Source organism: Erpetoichthys calabaricus, chromosome 4 (assembly GCF_900747795.2).
Source record: "Erpetoichthys calabaricus chromosome 4, fErpCal1.3, whole genome shotgun sequence".
Classification (NCBI taxonomy): domain Eukaryota; kingdom Metazoa; phylum Chordata; class Cladistia; order Polypteriformes; family Polypteridae; genus Erpetoichthys; species Erpetoichthys calabaricus.
Window position 1 is genome coordinate 54,031,880 of NC_041397.2, and position 26,426 is coordinate 54,058,305.

General features: G+C 38.6%; 1 long non-coding RNA gene across 1 annotated transcript; it reads right to left on the reverse strand.

The window, feature by feature from the left end:
- Positions 1–1,894: 1,894 nt before the first annotated feature.
- Positions 1,895–26,193, reverse strand: LOC127527446 (uncharacterized). Its single transcript, XR_007934749.1, has 3 exons — positions 26,080–26,193; positions 20,816–20,930; positions 1,895–3,767 (listed from the first exon to the last, which is right to left on the reverse strand). It is a non-coding gene; the product is annotated as an uncharacterized LOC127527446 (long non-coding RNA).
- Positions 26,194–26,426: the final 233 nt, after the last annotated feature.

Genomic DNA, 26,426 nt, shown 5'->3' on the forward strand with positions numbered 1-26,426 from the left:
GTGGTCTCCAGGTGGCACCTCAACTTTGGCTCTAAAATCCTGGCAGCTGTTATTTTAAGACGCACAACACACTGTGCTCTCACTTATGTATCAACCGTAGCACAAGTAAAGCTGGGATGTGGTGGAGGAAGGACTGTCACAGATCCCAGTGGGATCCCAGTGGTTCTTGCAAAGACCATTTGTTTAGCTTTTTGTGACAGATCCTGACTGACTTCTGCTGTAGGCCTCAGGAGTTGCTGATTTCTTCTTAAGGTTACTCCACTGTCGACACTTCATGTCTTTTTTTGGCTTTCAGTCCATCCTCCCTGTCATGACTGGAATTTGTGTTATAATTTTTCAGCCTAAGGACATACAATTTTGGTGGTTTTAGAGGTCAAAGAATGTAACGGTCAGATCATTTTTTTTGTTGTTTCAGAATGTTTTTGAAGATATCATTTTTGAAATTCTTCTGGTGGCACAATTTTAAAAAATTTTGGGTGCCGCTATTGTTTGTGGTTTGTGATGTAGGGTTGCCAAGCTGTTGCTAGGCAGGCTAACCAGGAAACTGTGAAATGTGACGTCTTTACTGCAAAAAATAAAGAAATAAATAAAGGTCAGTGTCATACACATCCTTAACCATCAAACAAAAAAACATTATTGAATTATTGTTGTTAAAGATACTTCTGGTTAGAAAATCTTTTCTGTGTTTCGATTTTGATTTATGTCTTGTGATTTGACTTAGGGTGAGTGATACAGTATATTCTGGTTATTGACCATTATTCTCACTATGTTTCTCAATTTATGACTTTATCTCTTGTTCTGGCCTTTACTTAATTCTTGCCCTCATGGTTAAGATCTTGGTTGGTAAATATAATTTTGATGAATATTCCAATTCCATCTTACTTTAAACTGCTGCTGCCCTGTGCATTATGTGCATTACTGTCCTGGCACAACTGACAAAGCAAGCATATTTTTTTTAAATAATAAAGGATCAAGTGATGGGAGAAGCAAAATTCTTAGTGGTGTCATGCATGTGCGTCTGGGGTGCACCTTCCTGGCTCTGATAAGGTAAGCGATACCACCCCGGGATGTGAGTGGGTGCTGAGGTTGACATTATTTTCTCCTTTCTTCCCCACAGCCAAGAAAGAACCCTGAAGAGGGTTGACTGATCCTGACACCCACCCAAGAAGCTCTAGCCCTTCCGGTCCTCACAATATGTTCCCAGAAAGTGGTTTCAGCTGCTAACCAGACAAACATGGATAGGACTGCCAACCTTCCTCATTTTCCCAGACATGTCCTCATTTTTAATGCACCATTGACTGTCCAGGAGGAACTTACAGAATTTTTAAAATGTCCAGAATTTTGGCACCTAAAATTTGAATCTCCATATCCTTATAATTGGTAAAAATTGAAAGCCAATCAGCACTGGTGGAAGTACGGTGTACACTTTTTTCCCAAAATCTTCACTTCTATTCTGGTAGTAATTAATGCAGATATTGACGAGAAAAATCAACGTCTGTCCAACTTGGCTTTTTCACTTCATAATTTGATAATTCCCTAATTAACAAATTAATAATTTCCTAATTAACGAAGTGAATTTATTTAAAATCAAAATTACAATTTCACGTTTTATGTGTAAGATATTATTTTCGATTCTTCTTTCAGCAGCTTGGTGAAACAAGAAATTTCAAACATCCAAGTACTGTCTGTCATATTTAAGTGCGAGTAAGTACTGCTTTGTAATAATAATGGAAAATATTGTCATTACCACCTGTTGTTCCAAAATGAATTTTTAATTGTAAATGAATGAGTCAACTGTTGAAGTTTCAGTTAATTAAAAAAAAAGTCACACATTTATTTTGTCATATAAATGTAATATCTTTTTAGTTATCAATTGATCAAGTAATAAGTCACTTCTTCATGTAATTTAATAATATTTTCATAATTCTTTCATTTACATACGTTCAGGAATACCCATTACGCCAAAAAGAAAGTGTAAGTTCACAGACTACTTGAACAGCAAATATCCTTGTTTTCGATTCAATTGGGGGGCTAATGTTCACAAGATTCAATTTCAGTAGCATGCTATGTAAAGATTTCTATTCATATTTATTCAAGAACCCACATTTGTCTGTTCTGCATATATATTGCCAATTTATCAGAAGTCAGTGTTCATTTTGGCACCAGCTTCTGACAAGGATGCTAGAAAGCATACAGTAGCTCCCCAACTCTTTATCTGTTAGCTTTGCTTCGTTTATCTATATACAGTATATAAAGGACCCATTTATTGGGAAAGCAAAATTCATAATGAAGGTAATGAAAGAACAAGGAATTCAATACAAAATGATCTAAACAAGTTAGACTGTAGGCCAACCATACAGAGTAAGATAAAGAAGCTACTCATTAAGCACAAATATAAATATCTTATATATATATATGATGCATACACATATTACAGACTCACAAAACATGGTAGTAACATAAAACTGAGCAGGAACAAAAAGTGTTTACTCTGTGCTTTTTTGATAATGGCAGCTACATTCCAATCTTTTGAACTTTATATTTATTGTTTAGTAGCTTCCTGGTAAATGCGCTTGAACTTTCTGAGACTTAGCTCATTCAAATGAATTAAAGGAGATTACTCTGTCATTTATAACTTGGGTGCAGCAAATATTTGGAAGGTCACATTTGCTCTAATCTAGGTGTGAGGTTAAATATAGTAAACAAGTTCACACTTAACATACATTTTTCAAAGACGCCTTAATGTATCTGTGTTGTTAGTTACATTTCAAAACAATTCTGATAGATACCTACTATGTGTGTGTGCAACAAATGAACGATTTATTAATATTAATAATTAATTAATTTTAATATTAAGTCATAACATTAGCATATTTGCCTGTCTTAGACCTGTCCACCTGTAATTAAAGAGATTCTCAAAAGCAACTGACCCAGGCCTGGATTCAGACATTTTGAAGCTGTCAGTTATGGGAAACCGTAGTGGCCCAATCTGGAAAGTGTTAATAGGGAATACAGCTATGTAACAAATGAATTTGGTAAGAATGGTACCAAGATGCATGAAAAATGAACAGTGGAGGGATAGGAGAAGGATTTCATATTAGATCTTTAAAAATATGCAAGTAAAATTGTGAAACATGCTGTACTTGTTTATCTCCTACTGTTGAGAAGACTTATGGCAAAGTCAGCTTTGTGGAAAGTCTGTTTCTAAGCTTGATTTAGATTTTCCCTTGACCTCAGCATTCAGATCCTAAATTCAGGACTCAAGGTCTACCTTTTATCAAACAATATTCAAAAACACTCCTATTATTAGTTTTTTTCATTGCATTAATTTTTTTTCACATTGAGCAATCTCAAAGTTCCTTATCACTCAGTTAATTGATAAAGCACTCCAAGGAATTTGTTCTTGGCAGTGATTATTTTATTTGATAATGAAACAATATGGACAGTATGCCTGAGAGTCCTAGGATATGAAAAAGGAATGAAAATTAAACTGTCTATATTCTGAAAAATTGTTGAATGCATACGAGAAAATATGAGCTTGAATGCTTTGGAAAGATTTTTGGGGTACCTTGCAGCCAACCTGTATATTTTGAATGACAAAAAAGTGTGTTAACTGCACAAAGAAACAAGTCTTCCCATTGGAATTCAGTCAGACTGCCCATGACAGTGTCTCCATGATCTGAGAGGCATTCTGGGAGGAATAGGCCGATCCAGTTGATTGGACCCCAGAAGTGACATCATAGGTGGAATGATGTCCGTCTTCTTTTCTGCAGAGGGAGGAGAAGAGAGACCATTATTAGACAGTTCCACCTCATGTGTCAGCAGAGAATTATAATCACTCAGTCCCTTAAGCTGTTCCCCATGCGTACGTGTGTGACACTATATATGCAAACTTCACTATAATTAACAATAACTTTCCGAACTAATACTACTGATTGCTCATTTGCCAATGACTATTGAAATATGCATGCTCAGGTACTTTTAATGACACATAAAATCAATCAGAATAAGGGGTTTCAGCATCTGGTTGGTCTTAACACTTGATGGTGGATTTCTGGGTAATTCTAAACTGGCCATTTTAACCTTAAACATTTTGTTTGTTAATTTCAGATATGGCTTTTTCTTTGACACTCTGCATCTATGGCCAGTTTCCTAGAGTCATTGTTTTACTGTTGCTGATGACACTGGTATTTGGTGTGTATTGAGGAAAGCAGCCAACTGAGGACATGTAAGATATTTGTTTCTCAAACTACATACACCTGATGCTCTTATCCTTTGCGGTTGGGTCTTCCACTCTTTTTCCATCCTGGTGAGATCCTGTTTGCCCTCTTCTCTCATGACAGTAGTCGACAACTTTGTATGAAATCTTCAGTCTCTTGAGAGTCTAACATATTGAATAACATCCATATCACAAAACAACAATAGACTGTTGTGTTTTATTCTGGCCATTAGGCCAGTACACTGGAGACCAGCTTTGCAGATGCAATGATTTGAAGTCATGATTAACATAACTGCAGTATTTACTAGGGCTGCACGTCAATTAAAAATTAATGAAAAGAGTTACACAAAATGAAAAGTGAGTTGTGTTAAGTGAATTGAATCAGTCCATATTGCTGAAAATGATATCATGCTGCTATTAACAAGACAAATTAATGTAGGAGTAACTTTTTCAAAATGAATGTAATTTACCTGAATAAATTTGAATATTTAAGCATTGAAATAATGCAGAAGTATATGACAGTCTAAAAGCTAACAATTCATGTGGAACCAGTGTCCACAATTCAATTCTATTCAACTTAAGGAAAATGTAACTAATTTTGTTTTCTTCTTTTTTCTTCCAAAGAATCTGTTCATATCACATCAGGATTCTGAGCTTCTTCGAAACAAGGACATCATATTGCTTTCTTCTTTCCCACGAAGTGGCTGGTGCACACGGTGGCTTCTTTCGCAGCTTTTTCAAATTCATTACAGTCTTCCTCAGAAGCAGATGAAAATTAAGATGTGTCTTGTGAAGAGAACAATCCTTTCCTGATATTGATCTCTTTTTATTTGTAATTACTGTGGCTACGTTTAAGGGAGCAAATAGTACTGGAAGTTTTGGACATGTCCACTGGCACATGTTGCATGGGAAAAAGCTCGAAACGGACAAGCAAATGGGTGATGTAAAAAAACAAGAGATTAGTCCTTATTTTAATATGAGGGATGACCTTCCAGCTCCAACACTAAACTGAAAAGTCCACGTTGGACACGTGCGCAAACACCCAATGGTACACTAAACACTGCAAGAACAAATGTTCCTACTCCTCAGCTAAAAACAGGCTTGCAGCACATGGCACAAAGATAATGTCACATAGTACAAGAAGCAATGTTTTTCTACATAAGTAATTATATTGCACTAGCTGTGTAAGCCCATGTTGTAAAAAGCCCAGGCTCCTAGAATCTATTGAAATCGTTAGAAAAAAAATGAAAATGCAGAGTCGGCAGTTTCGTTTTGCGGAAGTCCTCTCCCTTGTCTATCAGCGGCTAAGCGAGTTTCTCTCTTGTTTCTCTTTCCTCTGCAGTTTCACTTTGGTGATGGAGTCGCTTTCTTTGAGCTTCATGCTGTAGCCTCGCACTTTCGGGCTACCTCGCACTTCCAGGCCGGACAGACAGACAGACACAATTCCACGTATAGACGTTTATATATAAGATGTCTGATATAGAAAAGAAAAGAAAAAATTCTTAAAGGATCAGTTTGGTATTTTTCAAGTCAAAGTTATTTCTTCATGATCATTGTATATAAACTGCTCAAAACAATTAAAGGAACACTTTGAAAACACATCAGATCTCAATGGGAAAAAATCCTGCTAGATATCTATACTGATATGGACTGGGTAATGTGTTAGGATTTAAAGGATGCCACATCGTTTGATGGAAATGAAAATGATCAACATACAGAGGGCTGAATTCAACGACACCCCGAAAATCTAAGTGAAAAAATGATGTGACAGGCTTGTCCATTTTGACGAAATTTCATCGCAACTCAAAATCGTACTCAGTAGTTTGTATGGCCCCCACGTGCTTGTATGCATTCCTGACAACATTGGGCCATACTCCTAATGAGATGACGGATGGTATCCTGGGGTATCTCCTCCTAGATCTGGTCCAGGGGATCACTGAGCTCCTGGACAGTCTGAGGTGCAACCTGACAGCATCGGATGGACCGAAACATAAAGTTCCTGAGGTGTTTTTTTGGACTTAGGTTAGGCGAACATGGGGGCCAGTCATTGGTATCAATTCCTTCATCCTCCAGGAACTGCCTGCATACTCTTACCACATGAGGCCGGGCATTGTTGTGCACCAGGAGGAACCCAGGACCCACTGCACCAGCATAGGGTTTGACAATGGGCCCAAGGATTTTATCCCGATACCTAATGGCAGTCAAGGTGCTGTTTTCTAGCCTATAGAGGTCTATGCATCCCTCCATGGATATGCCTCCCAATACCATCACTGACCCACCAACACACTGGTCATGCTGAACGATGTTACAGGCAGCATAGCATTTTCCATGGCTTCTCCAGACCCTTTCACGTCTGTCACATGTGCTCAGGGTGAACCTGCTCTCATCTGTGAAAAGGACAGAGTGCCAGTGGTAGACCTGCCAATACTGATATTCTATGGCAAATGCCAATTGAGCTCCACGGTGCCAGGCAGTGAGCACAGGGCTCACTAGAGGATGTCGGGCCCTCAGTCCACCCTCATGAAGTCTGTTTCTGATTGTTTGGTCAGAGACATTCACACCAGTGGCCTGCTGGATGTCATTTTATAAGGCTCTGGCAGTGCTCATCCTGTTCCACCTTGACCAAAGGAGCAGGTGCTGGTCCTGCTGATGGGTTAAGGACCTTCTACAGCCCCGTCCAGCTCTCCTAGAGTAACTGCCTGTCTCCTGGAATCTCCTCTATGCCCTTGAGACTGTGCTGGGAGACACAGCAAACCTTCTGGAAATGGCACGTATTGATGCACCATCCTGGAGAAATTAGACTACCTGTGCAACCTCTGTGGGGTCCAGGTATCACCTCATGCTACCAGTAGTGACACTGACCATAGCCAAATGCAAAACTAGTGGAAAAAACAGTCAGAAAAGATGAGGAGGGAAAAATGTCAGTGACCTCCACCTGTTAAACCATTCCTGTTTTTGGGGGTCATCTCATTGTTGCCCCTCTAGTGCACCTGTTGTTAATTTCATTAACACCAAAGCAGTTGAAACTGATTGGACAACCCCCTCTGCTACTTAACTGACCAGATCAATAGCCCAGAAGTTTCATTGACTTGATGCTATACTCTGATTAAAAAGTGTTCTTTCAATTTTTTTGAGCAGAATATTAATATGCCACATAAAATTGTGCTCTAAAGTCAAGTGTTTTTAAAATAAATTTTAAAGATGCCTTCTCTATTTGTTTGTGTAGCTTACAATGTGGCTGAAGGGTACCAACATCTATAGGTGAATGAAAAAAAATACTTAAAACTTACTGAATATGTCTACTTTGAAGCAGCAAAGGTTTTGATTTAAGAAAATATGCCTTCCATCTTGTTTTTGAGGAATCATTGTGATAACGAAAGAATATTAAAAATAATTATTTTATCAGAGATTCTTTGTAATGATTTCTTTGAGTTAAGAATACATTTCCTGTTTGCTTGTCTGCTCACAACCACCATAATGGTGGTGGCCAAGCTAAATGCTGTTTTTTCATCCTACTTTTGGTTTTCTGTTTCTTCAGAGGTTATGTTTTGCCATAGCTTGTAATAAAAGACAGATGCACACTCAAATCATATGATTATTTTTTGCTAATCGGTGTCTACTTTTTGCTAATTACATTCTCTGTTGTTGTTTACATAACCTATAGAAGTGACAGTCAAGCTGACTGATAGTGTGGCGAAAAGAAACACATTTCATTGTACTTTTACAAATAACAATAAATCTGAAATTAACTGATTACACTGCACTGTATTTTTAATAAAAGCCTTAGATTTTTGAAAGAGTCAAGCCATCTGTACATAGCAGTTTCTGTGGTGTATTCAGCGAATGCATGATAAAATAAATGAAAAAGACAGAATGTGTGATAGAGAAGATTGAAGTGCCACAAACCAATTATTAACTTTAATAATGCATGATGAGTATCTCTTGCAGAGTATATGGTATTAGAAGAATTTAGGACAACACATTTGAATGAGTAAACTCACTGACACTCACTCATACCAATCAATGAAATACACAGAGAGAACATGCAGTACTCATGCAGACCCCGAGGTTGTGATTTGAGGCAGGAATGACAGCTCTTCTCTACCTGGAGAAGTTCAGCGAGTGGCAGTGAAGGAGATGGGGAGGGGGTGATTGTGCAGATACAGCACAAGCACTTCTCAGATATGTCATCTGCCTGGTAAAGTCCATCAGCCCTGATATGTACCCTCACGAAATTCAAAGGTTATTTAATGCCAAAGCATACGCAAAACTTGTTTAGTTTTAGCCAACCCCAAATTCCTCCATCAGTTCTGACTTTACAGTATAGCTGCATTTCTTTAAGGTTTCCAAATTCAGCAGCTATTGATTCAGTAAGGTTTAGGCATTGAGTAGTCAGGTATCCTCATCTTTAAAACTTAGTGAAATTCAAAGCAAAAAATTCCATTCCACACACAAATAACTGTTTCCATGCAGTGATGGTACTGTTTCAGGCTTCAATATCTTTATTACATTCCATTAAGTTACTACTTTACCATGTGACTAGAACATAACTGGATAAATTACTACATATGGTCAGAAAACGTCATGCCTCTGTACTTCACCATATGCAGGCAGTAGTCTAACAGAACATACAGTATTTGACAATTACATCACAATTACAAGTTGGCAGAAAAGGTTACTTGATAACTTGTAGGAAAAAGGCAGAATTGTCCATTACCTATTGATGAATTTCAGTGCTAAATCAAACTTTTCATCTTAGAAAAACAAATACTTATATAACTCTAACATTAAAACTAAGAATGGGGCTTTTAGGTGCTTCTCATTGAGATGTTTTATGATGGCGACCATTTAATTGCAGACTGACAGGTCATCTCAGTATTTCAGCATGATGGCATTCATAGTTTTAATCCATTTGTCATTGAAATGATGATTCTTGATGTTAGTTTCCCTCTTAAGTTATTTTGATAGAAACATCTTGGTTAGTTAACTCGTTTTGAAAACTTGCAACATGAATTTTGAATGTGATGTCCTGGCCAATCAACAAAAGATTTGTGAACAAGAGCAAGATTGGGCTTTAAATGAATTCAATCCAGACAGCCGACTTACTGTGTAACACAGAGCAAGTCACTTAAGCTGTCACTGTTTACTTTTTGAGAAATACAGTATAAACAGTAATTCCATCCATGGGAAACTATATAAAATAAAGGTTGTGCCTTTGTTTACAACAATCTTTCCTTAAATTATTCACTTACTTTTCTTGTAATGTCTTAAGCTGTGACATCATTTCTCAAGTTATAATTACATGAGGAGAGATTTCTTTCATTATTCCCTCTGATGTTAATGAAACACAACATATCGATAATTGATCAGAGTGAATTAATACATCACAGCATTAAATAATAAGGAAAATGGGTCAGTTTTAATATTACACACAACAGTTTTGATTACTAAAAGTATAAAGAGCAAAAACACATCATACCTGTTATACACATATTACTAATGTATCCACTGCTATTAAGTTTCAATATACAATTACAGTAAAAACATATTATCTTGATTTTCTTTCACCACTTGGTATGGTCGAGGACTGCTGATTCACCATACTGAGCAGTTTCATTAGTTCATTTTATTAGTTACATAGTTCATCTAATTCTAAAGTTCACTAAGGTGCCCTCTTCTGTTGTACTATAATTATTGCGAGTGGTGTTCTAGAATTTCACATACTTAGAATTTTTCAGTTCTAATAATGTAAAAACACCCATTTAAGTGTCCATTGGCCTGTTTTCTATAAGCCAAATATAAATGCTTCCAGAAGGTGGCACCTGATGTATTGTAATGAAGGGAGGAAGTGAAAGTTCTTAGTGAGTTCATGAATGTACTGTAAATAATTTCTTCGGCCACAATGAAACCAACAAAGATTTTGTATCCATCTATCTATCTATCTTCTGTAAAACGCAAAGTTCTATCTAATCAAACTGTATTAGGCTTTCTGATATCACTGAATTGGTTGGTGAACCTGTTTATTTAAAGCCATGTTCGACTGATGCAGAAGACAACAATTGGTCATGAGGATTTGTCTAACTGTGCTGCATCACCGAATTTAATACATTTTTCTGGTTGGAAGAATTTTGCAACCATCAACCATTATGGTTACATCAGGAAAACTGATGCTTTTGAGCTGAAAAATGAGAAATTAGCTTCTATGACTACAGGGGACAATGAATCATTGGATGCATTTATAGTTACTCACATCCAATGCCTTCTCATCACTGTAGCAATGATACAAAAATGAACTATAAGAGATCCAGCATCGACTTGAGTCAGTAAGGCTGTGCAAAAAAGTTGGACAGCAATTGCCAGGAGTTTTGTTTGGTGGCCTGGAATTGACCTGAAAATTGAACAGGTTGTAAAAGAGTGTTTTCTGGTTGAAAGATTGTGTAGAACATGACAGCACCAGACCCTCAGGAACGGCCTGCAGCACCATGGCAGAGAATCCATTTGGATATTGCAGGTTATTTTATGTCGACTTTAATTGTTTATGCTTATTCAAAATAGTAAGAATTTATTGTTATGAACTTTTCTACATATTCCGATAAGACTTTTTAGGAAAGGGCTGGAGTTCGCCACGTAACATCAGGCCAATATCACCACATCCACAAATTTTTGAGATGAATGATCTTGAAAGCTGTGTGGGAAACCTTCTTATTTCTATATTGTTGGGGTCTCCAAAATCTCACATATATGTATTGCGGCAGACAGCTGGGGCCCTTGCCCAGCAGAGATGCCTCTATGATGGAAGGACCGAGAGAGGCAATACCTGCCCGGGAGCATGAGAGGGCAGTCCCCCGAGATTGCATCAGGGCCATGGGCTTGGAGCTTGGAAGCTCAACCCTGCTGGGGCCCGTGGCCACTGCTGGGGGGTGCCTGGACAGTTCCAGAGCCCTGGACTGCAGCACTTCTGCTACACTGCCAGAAGAGGATCCGGGTGCACATAGAACACTTCCGGGTGCAGCATAAAAGAGGCCTCCTCACTCCATTCAGGGAGCCAGAGTCGGGAGGAGATGGAGGACAAAGCTTGAAGAGACGAGTGTAGGCAGCAGAAGAAAAAGAGAGAAAGAAAGAGAAGAGAAAGAGAAAAGAAAACAGAAAAAGGGACTGAGCAATAGTGTTGTTGGCTGGTGATTTGTGCACTGTTCTGTAGAGGCAATGGGAGGAAATAAATGTGTGGTGTTTGGATTTTTGTATCTCTAAGCCTGTCTGTGTTTGGGGTTAGAGGGCTACACGACCCCCGTTATTCCACAATATATATAATACATTCCATTATATTTAATAAATTGCCTTTTATTATCTGTCTGTTATGAGGGGAAACACATATGCTCATCCTTGCTTATGTTCATGTAATTAAAGCTACAGCTATGTCTGAATCAAAATATTTGAATTTTATTCAAAAATGTTATGAATTACTGTCATATAAGTCAAAATACTTTTATACTAACAGTTAAGGATCTGTAATGGTGCCTGTTTCCTGTCATGGATTGATGTTATAACAATATAGAACCACATATTACCTGCTAATATTAAAGATGTGAGTTTTTTTTTAAGTTAGAAGACAAAGAAAGCATCACTAATGTGCATTTTCCTTCTCTGCAGCTCTGTGTGGGTTATTTGAAGTTTTCTGTTTAAACATGAGGAACCCATATGAAAGAATAAAGGTTATATTAGCAGAACCATTATGAGAATTTTTCTGTGACAGTTTGTTGGCCAGTACAGATAAGTCATAGAGGTTCTCTGTGGAACACCTCCAGTTGCACAACAGACATTTGTCCCTGGCTAGGGACCCACTGGGACAAGTTCAGCTCAGCTTTATTTACTTTTGAACCTTTGCTGTGTGTGAGGTGAGTGCTGAATGGTTGACATCTCCTTCTGTCATTATCCATCCATCCATTTTCCAACCCGCTGAATCCAAACACAGGGTCACGGGGGTCTGCTGGAGCCAATCCCAACCAACACAGGGTGCAAGGCAGGAACCAATCCCGGGCAGGGCGCCAACCCACCGCATTCTGTCATTATCCTTCATAAAGTAAAGTGTGTTTTGCGTAAAGGACTGGAGTACTTTACATCATGATCATTGTGTTCAAGGCGGCTACCAGAAAAACACAATAATGTATAAGGGATGGCGTAACAAGGGAATGATATAAGGTGCTATAAGGTCTGGCATGACTAATAGCCAACAAAGGAAGTAAAAATGTACAGTAGATGCATGTCATAAATGTTTTAATAAATGAATGAAAGGCAAAAAGAACTTGAAACTACTGAAGCATCAATCATTAAAAATAGCATAAAATTGAGCACATCAGGAATAAGGATCATATTGTGTGGGCATCTGCTTATTGTCTGTCTTCACTGGCATGGACTACTCTGGCAGAGTGACCGACAAGCGTTTGCCCTATTTGAAGCACAGCTGTTGGGCAGAAAAGGCTGTTGAGGACAGAGAAGATGTGGAAACAAAAGCTGTAACAAAGTGCTAGCACACTAGAAGTAAAACCAGGAAGACAGAATTACTTTTCTTATGATCTCCACAGGAAGTCCTTGAGACTGCCAGGAGTGGGATAGTGCCAAACACAGTCACATCATCAAATCTCTCAGACACCAGGTTATTGTGATGAAGGGACAACTGCAATGTAACACATGGTCTCTAAATGGGTTAAGTGAGCTCATACATAAAATACTGCCTGTTAAAATGAATTAGAACCAAAGCAATCTATTTTTGTTTAAAAGAAGAAAAAGATATCTTACACACGGCAAGACTGAGAAATGCCTGAGCAAATAAGTAGTAGAATGAGACATATTAACCAGGAAATTGTTTTAGAAAACAAAATGTCAGAAATGATATATTAAGTACGATTTAATAGATTAACACTCTATTGGAGGCTGGCACAGTGGCGCAGTGGTAGCACTGCTGCCTCGCAGTAAGGAGACCCAGGTTCTCCCCGTGTCTGCGTGGGTTTCCTCCAGGGTGCTCTGGTTTCCTCCCACGGTCCAAAGACATGCAGGTTAGGTACATTGGCGATCCTAAAATTGTCCTTAGTGTGTGTGCTTGGTGTGTGTGCCCTGCGATGGGTTTGCGCCCTGCCTGGGATTGCTTCCTGCCTTGCGCCCTGTGTTGGCTGAGATTGGCTCCAGCAGACCTCCGTGACCCTGTGTTAGGATATAGCGGGTTGGAGAATGACTGACTGACACTCTATTGGATCCTATGATAAGTTCCAGAATTGAGGGAAAGGAGCTGAGCTTTCTGGTAGACATTGTTGAAAAATTTGCAATTATCTGCACTCAAATTGTTATAGGTTCCATGATCAGGAAATACCATTCATATTATGCGAGTTAAAGGTTAAGTTTCAAATAAAACATAACACTGACAATAATATGGCTTCCTACAGACATTGGGCCTGGATAAACCCCTACCACTGTCTGACATACATTCTTTTATCTATATATCCTATAGAGCCATACCTGCATCTTGCACACTTCACATTCTATCTCCATAATTGTCTTTTTGCATGATCTGCAAGGGTCAGAGAGCAGGGTCAGCCATTGTACAGCACCACTGGAGCAATTTGCAGGTTAATGGCCTTGCTCAAGGGACCAACGGAATAAGATCCTTTCTGGCAGTAACGGGATTTGAACCAGCAACCTTCCTTCCTCTTTGAACCAGCACAAATCCTTAGCCAGAGAACCATCATTTAACCAGCTAACCAACTTTTAGCCTGCTCTGCTTACTGACCCCACCATCATCATACAATGTTAAACCCTACCATCCTGTAAACCCTACCGTCCTGCTATGCCTTAGATGGAAGGAATATTGGGGTTCTCAAAACCCTTGAGGCTTTTCCATTAACAGCTCCTGGGTTGCATCAATTTTTTACATGTTATTCTTATCCCAAAAGCTTTATCAGTTTTTAAAATCAGTGCACACACCTCAAATTGATCCTATCTCTAAGGGCAATGAACAGGATATTGCCTCTGCAGCTTCTTCTCTTGCTAGACCTGTTGTGCTACTTGCTTTGTCTTTGCTAATTGATTCCGAAACATCTAATGTTATGACATTACTTTCCTTACAAAAATCTGTTACTGCCTTGGAGAAGGCTGCATGAACAAGGGAATGATGTACTACACACCCTATGTAGGTCCTGGCATTTGTCAGATAGCTGACAGGTTGCAGCTTCCTCTTTCTCTCCTGGTTGGCTCAGTTGTGAAATAGCCTGTCTCATGGTGTCTAAAGGATGGATGTTCTGGCTTGTTGAACAACAATGGTTTGCAACAGGGTTTGCAGTTAAAGAACATTATTAGTGCTCAAGTTGTGCTATTTGTATGTACCATATTGTGGGTAGAACTACTGCTACTTATCAGTGGTCAAGATACCAGCCATTGTCTGAGTCTGAGTGTTCGGGTTTTATTATGAATTACTTTTGTATAAGTCAGAAAACATTTATAAGTTAAATGTCTATTAAGCGGGTGGCGCAGTGGGTAGCGCTGCTGCCTCGCAGTTAGGAGACCCTGTAGTTAGGATATAGCGGGTTGGATACTGGATGGATGTCTATTAAGCTGTTGGTGCACCCTGTAATGGCACCTGTTTCCTGTTCTGGGTTGGTATGATAACCAAGGAACAAATTGTTATCACCATATACAGAACCCCATGTATCTTTGTTTACCTGCCAATAAATGGCAGTGATGCAGTTTTGTTTTAATTTAGAAGACAAGCAAGGTATAATGTGCATGCTTACTTCTTCTGTGCTGCACTATGTGGGTTATTTGAGTTTTTTTGTTTTTTTCTAAGATATGGAAACTACATAAAAGAATAAAGTTTTTTTGTTTTGAATAAAGGTTTATTAATAGATCCACTGTAAAACCTTGAGTCTGATTTTTTTTCTAAGATAAGGAAACTGCATAAAAGAATAAAGTTTTTTTTTTTAAATAAAGGTTTATTAATTGATCCACTGTAAAACCTTGAGTCTGAATTTTTTCATGACAAAATTTTGCCATGAAGAATGAAGCACGATGTTACGGAAGCGTTTTTCACCGTGGCCCTAATACGCTTCCGTACTATCTTTACCCCAGAATCCTGCCAATGTCTTATTTACTTATCATGCCATCTACAACACAACTGTGTTGACTGGAGAAAGTCAGTTAAAGTTTTTAAAGAGTAAATACCAGGAGAAAAGATGTAGTACAAGAAGAGGAGTGTAAGTCAAAACTGGAAGTCAGCAACACAACATATAGCACCAAAAGCTGTCCTGGGTGACCTCTATACAGTCACGAACGTCTCGGATTAACGTCTTGGATTAACGTAAGCGTAAGCGTTCTGAGCGTGAAGTATAAAAGGAGGCCCCGGGTGTACCCTGCCTTGAGTTTGCCTGGTTTTCTGGTAGGTTTACTCGGCGTGCTTTAGTTTCCTTTTAATGTCATGTAGGCTGTGGGGTTTTGTTATGCCATATTGACCCTGCTAGTGTATGTGTGTGTTCGTATTCATCCTGCGATGTGCTGGCGCCCAGGATTTGCTCCTGTCTCGCACGATCCTTGCTTGGATGGCTGCAACCCTGAATGGATGGCATACTAAAACATGTATAACGAAAATTTTTTTAAAGTACTGAGCACTTCATGCCCAATGTTTATTGTTAGTTTTACTTTCACGACGACGTTTATCGTGTGGTGATTGCTTATGTGGAGAAGGATAGGAACTAGGGGGTTGGCATGTCCGATAGACAGCACGCGTGCAATAAAAAAAGTCCGCTCAGAAGAACATCTATTGAATTCTGTGTTCGTGTCTCCGACCACCAGATCACGAACCCAACATTTACACAATATTTCAGTTAAAGTTGTGCGATACCCATTCATACATGCAGCTTTTTGGAGCCTCGTCACAGCTGCCATAAAGTTCTCTACACTGAACGTACACCTGGGAACCCCTTACTGCGAGAGAGCAGCACTACTGTACATGTTTAATACACGCTTTAATGCATTTCATCATGAAAATGATATCAAGTATTTACCTTAGCGTTATAAGTGTGTTAAGAGAGCAGGAATATCATGTATTCTGTGCGGCGATCGCGGCTTGTGACTCCTGTCAGTGCGAGAGGAAGCCATTTTAAGAAGCACGGACCGATTAACATGGCTCGGGGAACACTTGACACAAAGCATTTAACGTGCTACATTAATTTATGACGGGGTTTGAGAAAATCTACTAAATTAAACATTGATTTTAAGATGTTTAGTGTACGACGTTCTTCGTTAATGACAAAAGAAACTACGAGAATAAAGTCAACATGTCGACTTTAATCTCGACATACTTTTTTTCTTCACTGTGTCCATGTTTTTTTTCCCTCACGTGGCCCGTTCTGTGTGTATTAAAACAAATAGAAAACTGATTAACTAGATGACTGGGATAAGACAAGTACTGAAATTCATTTTAGTGCAGCCATCTTTATATAGAAATGCTAAAGTTCACCTGAGGGAACTTTTAGACAGTTTGCGACGTCTTAGTATTTGTTACGAATGAAGAGAAAGTGAGCAGTTCTTTTTTCTTTGCTGTTTAGCCTGGTGTTTGGGAAATTAATTGTAATTAAAAAATATATGATGAACTCTCGTAAAGGAGTTATGTCAATCATCCTGTATGTATCATCTTCTTAACATTATTATAATGATAGAAATGTGACAGAATACAAAGTCTGTTTCAAAATTTTAAAAGACACATTTATATTACGTACTTAGGTTAAGACTGCTCAGGAACTAAATGGATCTCACTGTCATTATGGAGTTTACATGGCCTCTCTGTGTCTATGCCAGTTGAGATCTTGGTGCTCGTTTTTTTTTTCTTTTCAAATACCAAAGACATGCAGTTTTGGTTAATTCTTATTCTAAAACGATCCTGTCTGATAAAAAGGTTCCTGTGAAGGACCTGTACACTGCCCAGGACTGGTCTATTATTACATGGATTAGATGGGTTTGTATACCTTATGTGTGAATGATTTGCTTATTTTCCTAAATAGCGTGGCATGTACATTGCACTTATTAGTAATCTCCATTCATCCTAAAAATGAGTTTCCTGATAAAAGCAAATAAGCAGCACACACTGAGTAGACATACTGTGCTTAAAGTATAATATAGCAATTAATGAATATTGGGGTTCCTCCCTCTCATCCATCATTAGCACTCTGTGCATCTGTCTGTCATTTTATGATCTGAGATCCCATCCAGAGATGGTTCTTATTTTACTCTCTTTGCTGTTATAATGAACGCAATAGTCTCTGCCAGCAGATGGGTGATTGGATGGATTGGAAAAGTCATTGTCTACAAAATACTTAAAATCTATTTTGTAAGGTACTTTAATTTGTTTCCTTATAAGTAATGTAGAATATTTATGTTGCTTTTTACTTTAACTAAAGAACCACTGCATTGTACTTGCAAACAGTTAAAAAATAAAATAAAGGTGATAAGTTGGTTATGTTGAAAAACTAAACAGATTTTTTTCTTCCATTATTGGTTGATCAGGTGTTGTATGTTTTGATCTTTCAGTGTTTTTCTGGTTGATGTTTACATTCCTTTCTGAAGCCAATAGTAACAATGCACTCAATGATCTGTAAACTATTATTGTGGAATACAAATGTTTACATCCTGAGGTATTCTTTATTTCTGCTGGAGATTTCAACAGCAAATTTAAGGGGTTTCTTCACTAAACATCACCAGCATGTCACCTGCCCCACTAGGATTACTCAACATCATTGCTACTCCTCATTAAAAAACACTAAGTGCCCAGTGTTGTGCCCATACATGGACTGATCACCTGTTAGTACTCCAGCTGCCAGCTTACAAGTGGACAATAAAATGTGAGGAAATGGCAAGAAAAAGTTGTTCAGTACTGGACTACAGAAACAATGGAGAAGATGCAAGATTACCTTAATTGTTAGTTAAACTGAGACATGTTTAGAGATCTGAATCTTTCCCTATAATTTATCCCCTGCAATCCTGGAATCAGCTTAGCTGCTCTTCTCTGGACTTTTTCTAGCACTGCTATGTCTTTTTAGCAACCTTAAGACCAAAACTGCACACAGTACTCCAGATGAGGCCTCACCAGTGCATTATAAAGCTTCAGCATAACCTCCTTGGACTTGTACTCCACACATCGTGTTATATATAACACTAGGGGGCTCCGCCCCCTGCTCGCTTCGCTCGCCAACCCCTGGCGTTGGGGCATGACAAAGAGTGAGATGTATGAATTAGATATAGAATAGTGTGCAGGTTTGGATGATGCCTATATAAATACAAAATAGAGTGTTTGGCATAGAGTAATGTTTTATTGGAATATTTCTCTGTATACAACATTAGTAGTAAAGATGGTGTCTTGTCTTTGAATGAGTTTTCCTTGGCATGGATCATTTTTAATTTTAACTTTATTGTGAGATGAACGTCGAACACATGAGAAGGCAAAATAAAGTTGTGCATGTCCAAAAACGGGTTCAGAGAGGTAGATGCCAACCTTGTCCATGGTTTGTTCTTGTGATTTTTTGCTGGTCATGGCAAATGCAGGTTTAATGGGGAACTGTCGGTGTTTCAATGTAAAAGGTAATTCTAGGTCAGAACTCGTAAGGTCAATTCCAAGAATGAGAACAGTATTGTTAGCATGTGAATCTGAAAGAACTGTTGCTTGAATAACATCGTGTGTTATGGTGTTGACGACTAACCGTGTGCCATTGCATAAACCCTGTTTAGTGTTAAGGTTTCTTAATAGCATGATTATTGTTCTGTTTTTAAGGGTAAGGTTGTGTTGTGGTCATCCGTCCGGGTTAATAGTGTTCAAATATTCTAATGGGAAATTCAGATGTTCATTGTCGTCATCAGAGTCAACTTTGTCAGAGCTTAGAAAGAGCCGTGTCTCTCCAGGAAGTAATGAAATGACCTGGTTAATAATGTGATTAACATTAATATTTTTTGGACATAATATAGTGCGTTGTGTTAACCACATATGCGAAAGCAGTATGGGCCATTGCCTTTTGGTGTCCTGTTATGTTCTCTGGTAGATGCAAAAGCAAATGAACTATTGTAGGATCTAATGTAGTTCATAAAGTTTTTACTTTCAGGCACATCCTTAGTTAGAAGCTTCTGTAGATATTCCGGATTTGAATGTAAAGGAGGCAGTCTAATCTGCCCCTTTTGACAACAACGTGTAAATTCATTATTTGTATTGCTAGTTGTTTCTTCTGTTAAGTTAAGTGAATGACAATGATTGCAAATGACATTCATTAATCCCAATGAATTTTCCTCAATAGTGGACTCATTATTGAAAGCGTTGTCAGCCAACTGGCGTAAGCGTTTAGCAGACGTCTGGTGTTGATGTCTGCGACGGGCATGTTTTGCTTGTGGTGTTTGAGTGCCGCGTTGTTGCATGTCCATTATTTGTGACGCGCTATTTTTGAGTTTTAATTGATCTGCCTCCGCTTTGCGCAAAGTCCGTTTCACTCTACGTCGTGCATTGTTTGTATCGTGCCTTGTCCGTTTTTGTATGTCGGTCAGTTGAGCTTTCTGCTTTTTGAGTCCCGCTTGCTTGTTTTCTGGCCGGTCATATGCGCGTTGCTTTGCTCCCTTTTTTGTATGTCTGAGACGCAAGCTCTTTCTTTTGAAATCGTGCTTGTTTTGATGCAGCACTTTGAGACGCGCGCTGTATGCATCTACGTTCAATGTGTCTGTTCATTTGGGCACGTCTCTGTAACGGGGTTACTTGAGCTTTGCGTTTTTTGATCCGAGACATTTTTTCTCACGTATTTTCCGAAGCGCATTGTATGCGCCGCCGTGTATTCTTTTTGTTTCATTCGTGTTCGTGTGTTTTGTTCCGTTATCCGATCCGAATAGTTTTGTACCCGTGACCGTGTATGCATGACTTGTTTGTTCCTCAGCGTGCGAAATATGGATAAGTATTTAGTAGGATCGTACTCACTGTTAATATGGAGCCTTTTCTCCAGTTGAACGGTTAACAATGCTTTATTTTAATGAGATCCACCTATGCTGCCTAGTGTGAAGGTTTTGAGATGACGTATGTTTAATATGGACGTTTCCTTTAGATATGTGGCTTTGGGTGTCACTTCTTATTGATTGGGGGGGGTGTGTGGGTGAGGATTGTTGTTGAGCGAGCGTCTTCTTTCGTTTTGTGTTCCAGGGGCTTGTTGAATCCCCCTCTTTGTGTGTGTCCCGTCCGTTGCTTGTAGGGTGTGTGGGGCGGTTTTGTGTTCTTTTTTTTTGTGTTCCAGGGGCTTGTTAAATCCCCCTCTTGGTGTGTATCCCGTCCGCCCTTTCTTGCGCCTGCGCAGTACGTCTTTTTGCAGCTACGGCCCATGGCCGGATGTGCCTGCGTCCATCATCCGGTTTAGCATTCTCGGTTAGTAATATGGATTCTGTTTGCCTTCTTAATGGCTTCTGAACAGTGTCTGGAAGTTAATAGTAACTAATCCGCTATGGCACCTATGTCCAACTTTTGATTTTTAAGCCATCCATTAACTATTCAAACCTAATATTTTTATTTTCTACATGGCATACCTTACATTTACTTACATTAAATTTCCATCCATCCATCCAAATCTGGCCAAGCATGTATGATGTCCAAGTCCCTCTGTAATGATTCAATGGATTCTTGATTTTTCTGCCAATCCGCCTATCTTGGTATCATCTGCAAATGTAACCAGCTTGTTGCTTATATTCCCGTTCAAATCATTTATATATATTAAAAATATCAGCAGCCCTAGCACTGACCCCTGTGGAACATCCCTCTTTAAGTCAGCTAGTCCTGATAAGGTTTCTCACACCATAACCTTCTGCTTCTTGTGTCTAAGCCAATTCTACACCCATCTACACACCACACCCTGAATCCCCACTTCTTTTAGTTTGATGCCCAGCCTCTCATGTGGTGCCTTATCAAATGCTTTATCTGAAAGTCAAGATATATAATATCATATGCTCCACTTTGATCATATCCTTTCATTGATTCCTCATAGAATTGTAGCATGTTGGTAAAACATGACCTCCTTCTTCTGAAACCATGCTGACTCTTTAAAACTCTCGTTCTTGCCATGTGTTGCTCAGTCTTTTCCTTAATTATTCTTGGAAAAACAAAGTGTCAACGTTCCCTCAAACCTCACAGGCAGGCACTTTGGTCACATGGCAGATTTTTGGTGCAATACTACAAAAACTCCACCACTTTTTATGCTTAGCTCTTGAAATAATAAGCAAGCCAGTGTTGGAGTATTAGAGATGATGACTGGAAATATAAGAGGATAGACACTCCAAAAAATAAGTAGGGGCAAGATTGTTTAGAGCTTTATATATGATTAAAAGTATTTTAAAATTGATTCTAAAGGACACAAGTAACCAATGTAATGATGCTGAGACTGATATATTTTATTTACTGGTTAAGATTCTTGCTGCTACATTTTGCGCTAACTGCTGTAAATGTAAATCTTTGTAGGTAGACCTGTTACAACTGAATTACGGTAATCTTAAAACAAAAGGGTGAATTAATTTTTCAGCATCTTGAGATGTTATAAGAGGTCTAACCTTAGCAATATTTCTTAAATGAAAAACTGCAGTCTTAATAATTATACAATTTGAAGTTTAGATCTGAGTCCATGATAACAACTAAGTTCATTACTTTTAGTTTGATTTGAAAAGACTGATAATCAAATGCATCTCTAAGTGCCCAGCGAGGCAATTCTAATAATGATAGTCTAGCAGAGAGATTTAACTTCCTCTGATGCACCTGGGGCAAGTTCGCACATAGAGTTCTGTCTTTTCTAATGAAGATTACCACATTTTTCTCTTCCTCAGCCTTATTTTATATTTTATGGGTGCGTGTGACCAGAAAAGGTATTCCTTCTGCTGCCTCTCAAACCTTTCTGAGCTGCAATGCCTTCACTCAACATTTCTCTGCCAATTGGGCTATTTTTCATCATAATCCATGGGAAAAAATATAAAAAAAGATTTTTAAGTAACACAATTTTATTCAAAAATTCACTAAAAAGTACAAAATAAATTTTTTTCTTGTACTAAGATTTTGTTGGTCATATGTGACTAAAAATAAAATCGTGGGGTGCTCATAAACAAATTGCATAGATTCATTAAAGTGAACTTTCTAACCAGCTTAACTATGGAAAGAAAATGACACATTATATAAAAGTTGATTAAAATATGCACAATGGTGGTTATAATTGGAGAAATTTTCAAATTGTAAGTTATTTTTGTCACAAGTAGATGAAACACAAGACTGTTTAGTGCATCAAGGTAGCTTCACACCAGTGTGTCATTCTAAATGAGTAACTCCAATTGTATCAGTTACCAAAGCTCATGTGCAATGGAAAAACCTAGTAGGTGCCATTTTATTCAAAATTGAGTTTTTTTTAGTTTTTGGAGTTATTAGGTCATTCAAGATGTTATAATGTAGTGGTGATGGACAAATATGTCTTCATTCCAGTCATAGCACGATGGAAGAAGGTCATATGTACAGTATTTTACATACTGCAAGACTCCACTGACCAATGAGAAAAGACCACCTATCAATAAAAATGTCAGACAATGATCACGGGATTTAAATGGCAGGTGTTGATGATTTGTGAAAAAAACAATATTGTGTACAATGAAACCTAGAGATCGTTAAATTATAGGGGCGACATCATTTTCTCAATTTGCCGAAAACTTGAAAGATGTGACATACTAGGTTTTCCCATAGTTGGCGAGAAAGGGATAGGACATTAAGAACCTGTGGAAACTATCTCTGTACAGTCAATATAGCAGTGAAGCCAGATGTTTATCCCTTTGCTTTAATCTTAACAGTGTTTTTGTGATTTAAAATGACGACAAGCCTCTGTTAGGATTCCTAAGTAATATGAAATCAATATCTCAAGTTTAATGCTTGGAGCATATGATTATGAATTGTGTCATAGGTGTGACAAAAGTTTAATTAATGGTGCTGCATTAAGTCACCTTCCCATGAAAGGCGACTCATCAGCTACTCCACCTTCTTTGGATTTTTTTTTTTGTTGGAAATGGTACTTGAAAAACATAATTTTGTCACAGGTGCTTCACAGGAAGACCTGACTGCTCACAAGAGTTATGTGTTGTGGGGCCGTAGAGTTGTGGTTCCTTATCTGGCAAGAGAGGAGGCTCTTCAGGCTCTGCTTATTTCTTACCCAAGGATTATACACATGAAGGCTGTAGCAAGAAGCTGTGTGTAGTTGACTGGTATGCATAACTGGTGGTGAAAGGTTGTGCCAGGGGACAAGACATACACCCCGTAAAGCACCCCTACACCCCTGGGAATGATCAGCAAAACCATGGTTCCATCTATAGTTGGATTTTGCAGGACTGGTGATGGGAAAGATTTTGCTACTGGTGGTGGATGCCTATTCTAAATGGCTAGACTTTAGTATTACTGCAACAACCTCTTCAAAAACACTAGTCCAAGCTCTGAAGCTTTGTAATGGCTGTTTGCAAGTCACGGAGTGCCAGAAACTATTGTATCAGATAATGCCTTTATGATTTGTGTCGAAGGAGTTTACAGATTTTATGCGACACGACGCAATACTTCAATCTCAGCCTGTCTTTACCAACCGGCCTCAAATGGGCAGGCTGAGGGAATGGTGCAAACTAAACCAGAAGCCTTGTCCAAATTTACAGATGGGGACTTGTTTCCCAGTTTCTCAATATACTATCCCAAATTCAACAAGGGGGAGGAGTCTAGCAAAATTACTGATGAACGCAAGACTAAGAACAACACTGAATAGGCCATATGCCAGTTTTGAAGCTGATATGATTAATACACAGACTGACAGCAAACGGTGTAGAAAAGGTGAAACTCAAAGTGGATTCCCGCAACAATAGTAGAAGTGACAGGGCCAGTGTCTTACATAGTAGTGATTGCTGATGGCCTCATTCATCACTGTAATATAGATCACATGCAAGGGTGGTCACCCGCTGAACCAACCAAGCTACATGATACAGAATCTGAAGGGTGAGAATTTGATAGGGATGAGGTTCTTGCACTCATGGCATCAGAGACTTCATGACCATGTGAAGAATCATTAGCGGAATCTTTGAACAGTTCTGAAAATCCTGACACATCGACAGTTCCTGTTTCCTATGAGCCTATACTGGAGGGGTTGAGGGTTGTTGACCCTCCCATCAATGACGTGAACCACTGTGGAGGAAAGACTATGTGAATTTGGAGAGGGACTGTAGTATACTGTGTTAACACCCCTTCACCAGAGCTCATGAAAAAGGGGACGGGAAAAAAGGTGTTTTTTGTTACCTGTCTCAGTTCTTGCTGGTATTAAAGGTTGAAGCTTGTTTTTTTAGCAGACTGATTGTGATGTTACTGAGAAGATTTAATAGCAGCTCAGTAGACAGCTTGCCGCAATACTTCCTCAGTCTTTGAACTCTGATGATTAGATTTTACATACTCCTGCTATGTTTACAGGGTTTTCTTCAGATGCTATGAATGCGTAGTGTAGCCGACAGAAAGTTATAGATGATTATTGGACCACGAGTGAGCACACTGTCTATGCACTTGTTGACTGCTCTGACCCTACTGTAGATAATAAAACAGGGTGCAGATCAAGGATGAGTGGCCAACTTCCAGGCTAGGTTGATGTATCCTTCTAGTATCATTTTTCATTCTGGACTTTTCACATTCAAATTTCTTACTACGCTTGTGTGTCTGAGAAACAAAATTATTTTAAAAAATCAGGTGAGCATTAATGAATCATAGCAAAATCTATGTTTTCCCACACCCGTGATAAAAATCATCTAGCAAGGCTCAATTTATTTGTGTAACATTTTGATTTAGTTTCAACAGACATTATCAAAGGTATTCACTCTAACTATGCACTCCACTTAACAAAATCTTTAAAGTAAATTTTCATTGAATAACTGTCTTATTAATTCATAATTTTGGAAATGCATGAGTGAGTTTTGGGAAGTGCAAGTGTGTCTCCTGCATCCGAAGGTGATAATGGATGGATTTATTACATATAAACTAGTCATTTAGCCCGTTACAATAACGGGCGCTAGAACAGTAGTACATAAACATTAATAGGAACAGTCTATATTAAATGGCAAGGGACTTTGACCTCATTCTTTTTGTTGGTCTTATTTTTCTTTCTTTCATCCTTTCTTTTGTTGATGTTTACTTGCTGAGCTAACCGTTCTTCGTGGGCTGTCGCCATGTATTGTGTGTCTTTAATTTTCTGTGACAGTAATACTGTCTTGTACGGCTCTATTCAATAAGGGCGTGCACAAAAAGGCGAGCTTCAAAAGGGCGACCTCAATTGAGCGCGGCGCCCTTTTGAGGCTCGCCTTTTTGTGCACGCCCTTATTGAAGGATACCGTCTTGTACGTCCGCTGGCTTGTACGTCCGTAATATACCTTTAATTTTCTCTGGCGGTAGTACAGGCGTGCACGTCGGTAATATGCCTTTAATCTCCTCTGACAGTAATACTGGCTTGTATGTGGCTGTAATATGCGTGACTGTATTGTGTACCTTTAATTTCCTCTCGCAGTAATACTGGTTTGTATTTTCCGTAAAACACCTCTAACTTTCTCTGACAGTAATATCGCGCATAGCACCGTGCCCCGCGTGTAGCGACCCCGGCTGAATGATGGTCAACTCTCAGACTGATGGTTTATGAATGTTTATTTTCGTTTCCGTAACCTTGTTTCATAAACACACCGTAAGAGCTATAAAAGGCAAAGTACAAATAAAAGGCATATAAATAACTTAACATAAACATTCGTAACATTTGTTTTACATATAACAGAAAAATTAATACCTTGTTCACTTTTCAGCGAGGTGCTTGTTTGTTAACTCCATATGTCGCCATTTTCCTTTCCTATTCCCGGCAAACTGCACAATTAATTATGCAAACCAGGAAACTCAATAACTTATCAAAATAAAAGTCACGCAAATGCTGCGATTCAAGCCCTGCTGAAGTATCATGTGTCCTTTACACCGCGCATGCGCACTTCACCAGAAGACACCCACACACGGACACCTGGAAGCACATAGGGATTTTATATATATAGATAATGTAATTTTTACACAGGGAACTGGTAGACATCTGTGGAAAGACAAGAAGTCAATCTTCTAAATGTATTAATTACCAAGAAGCTAATGTTG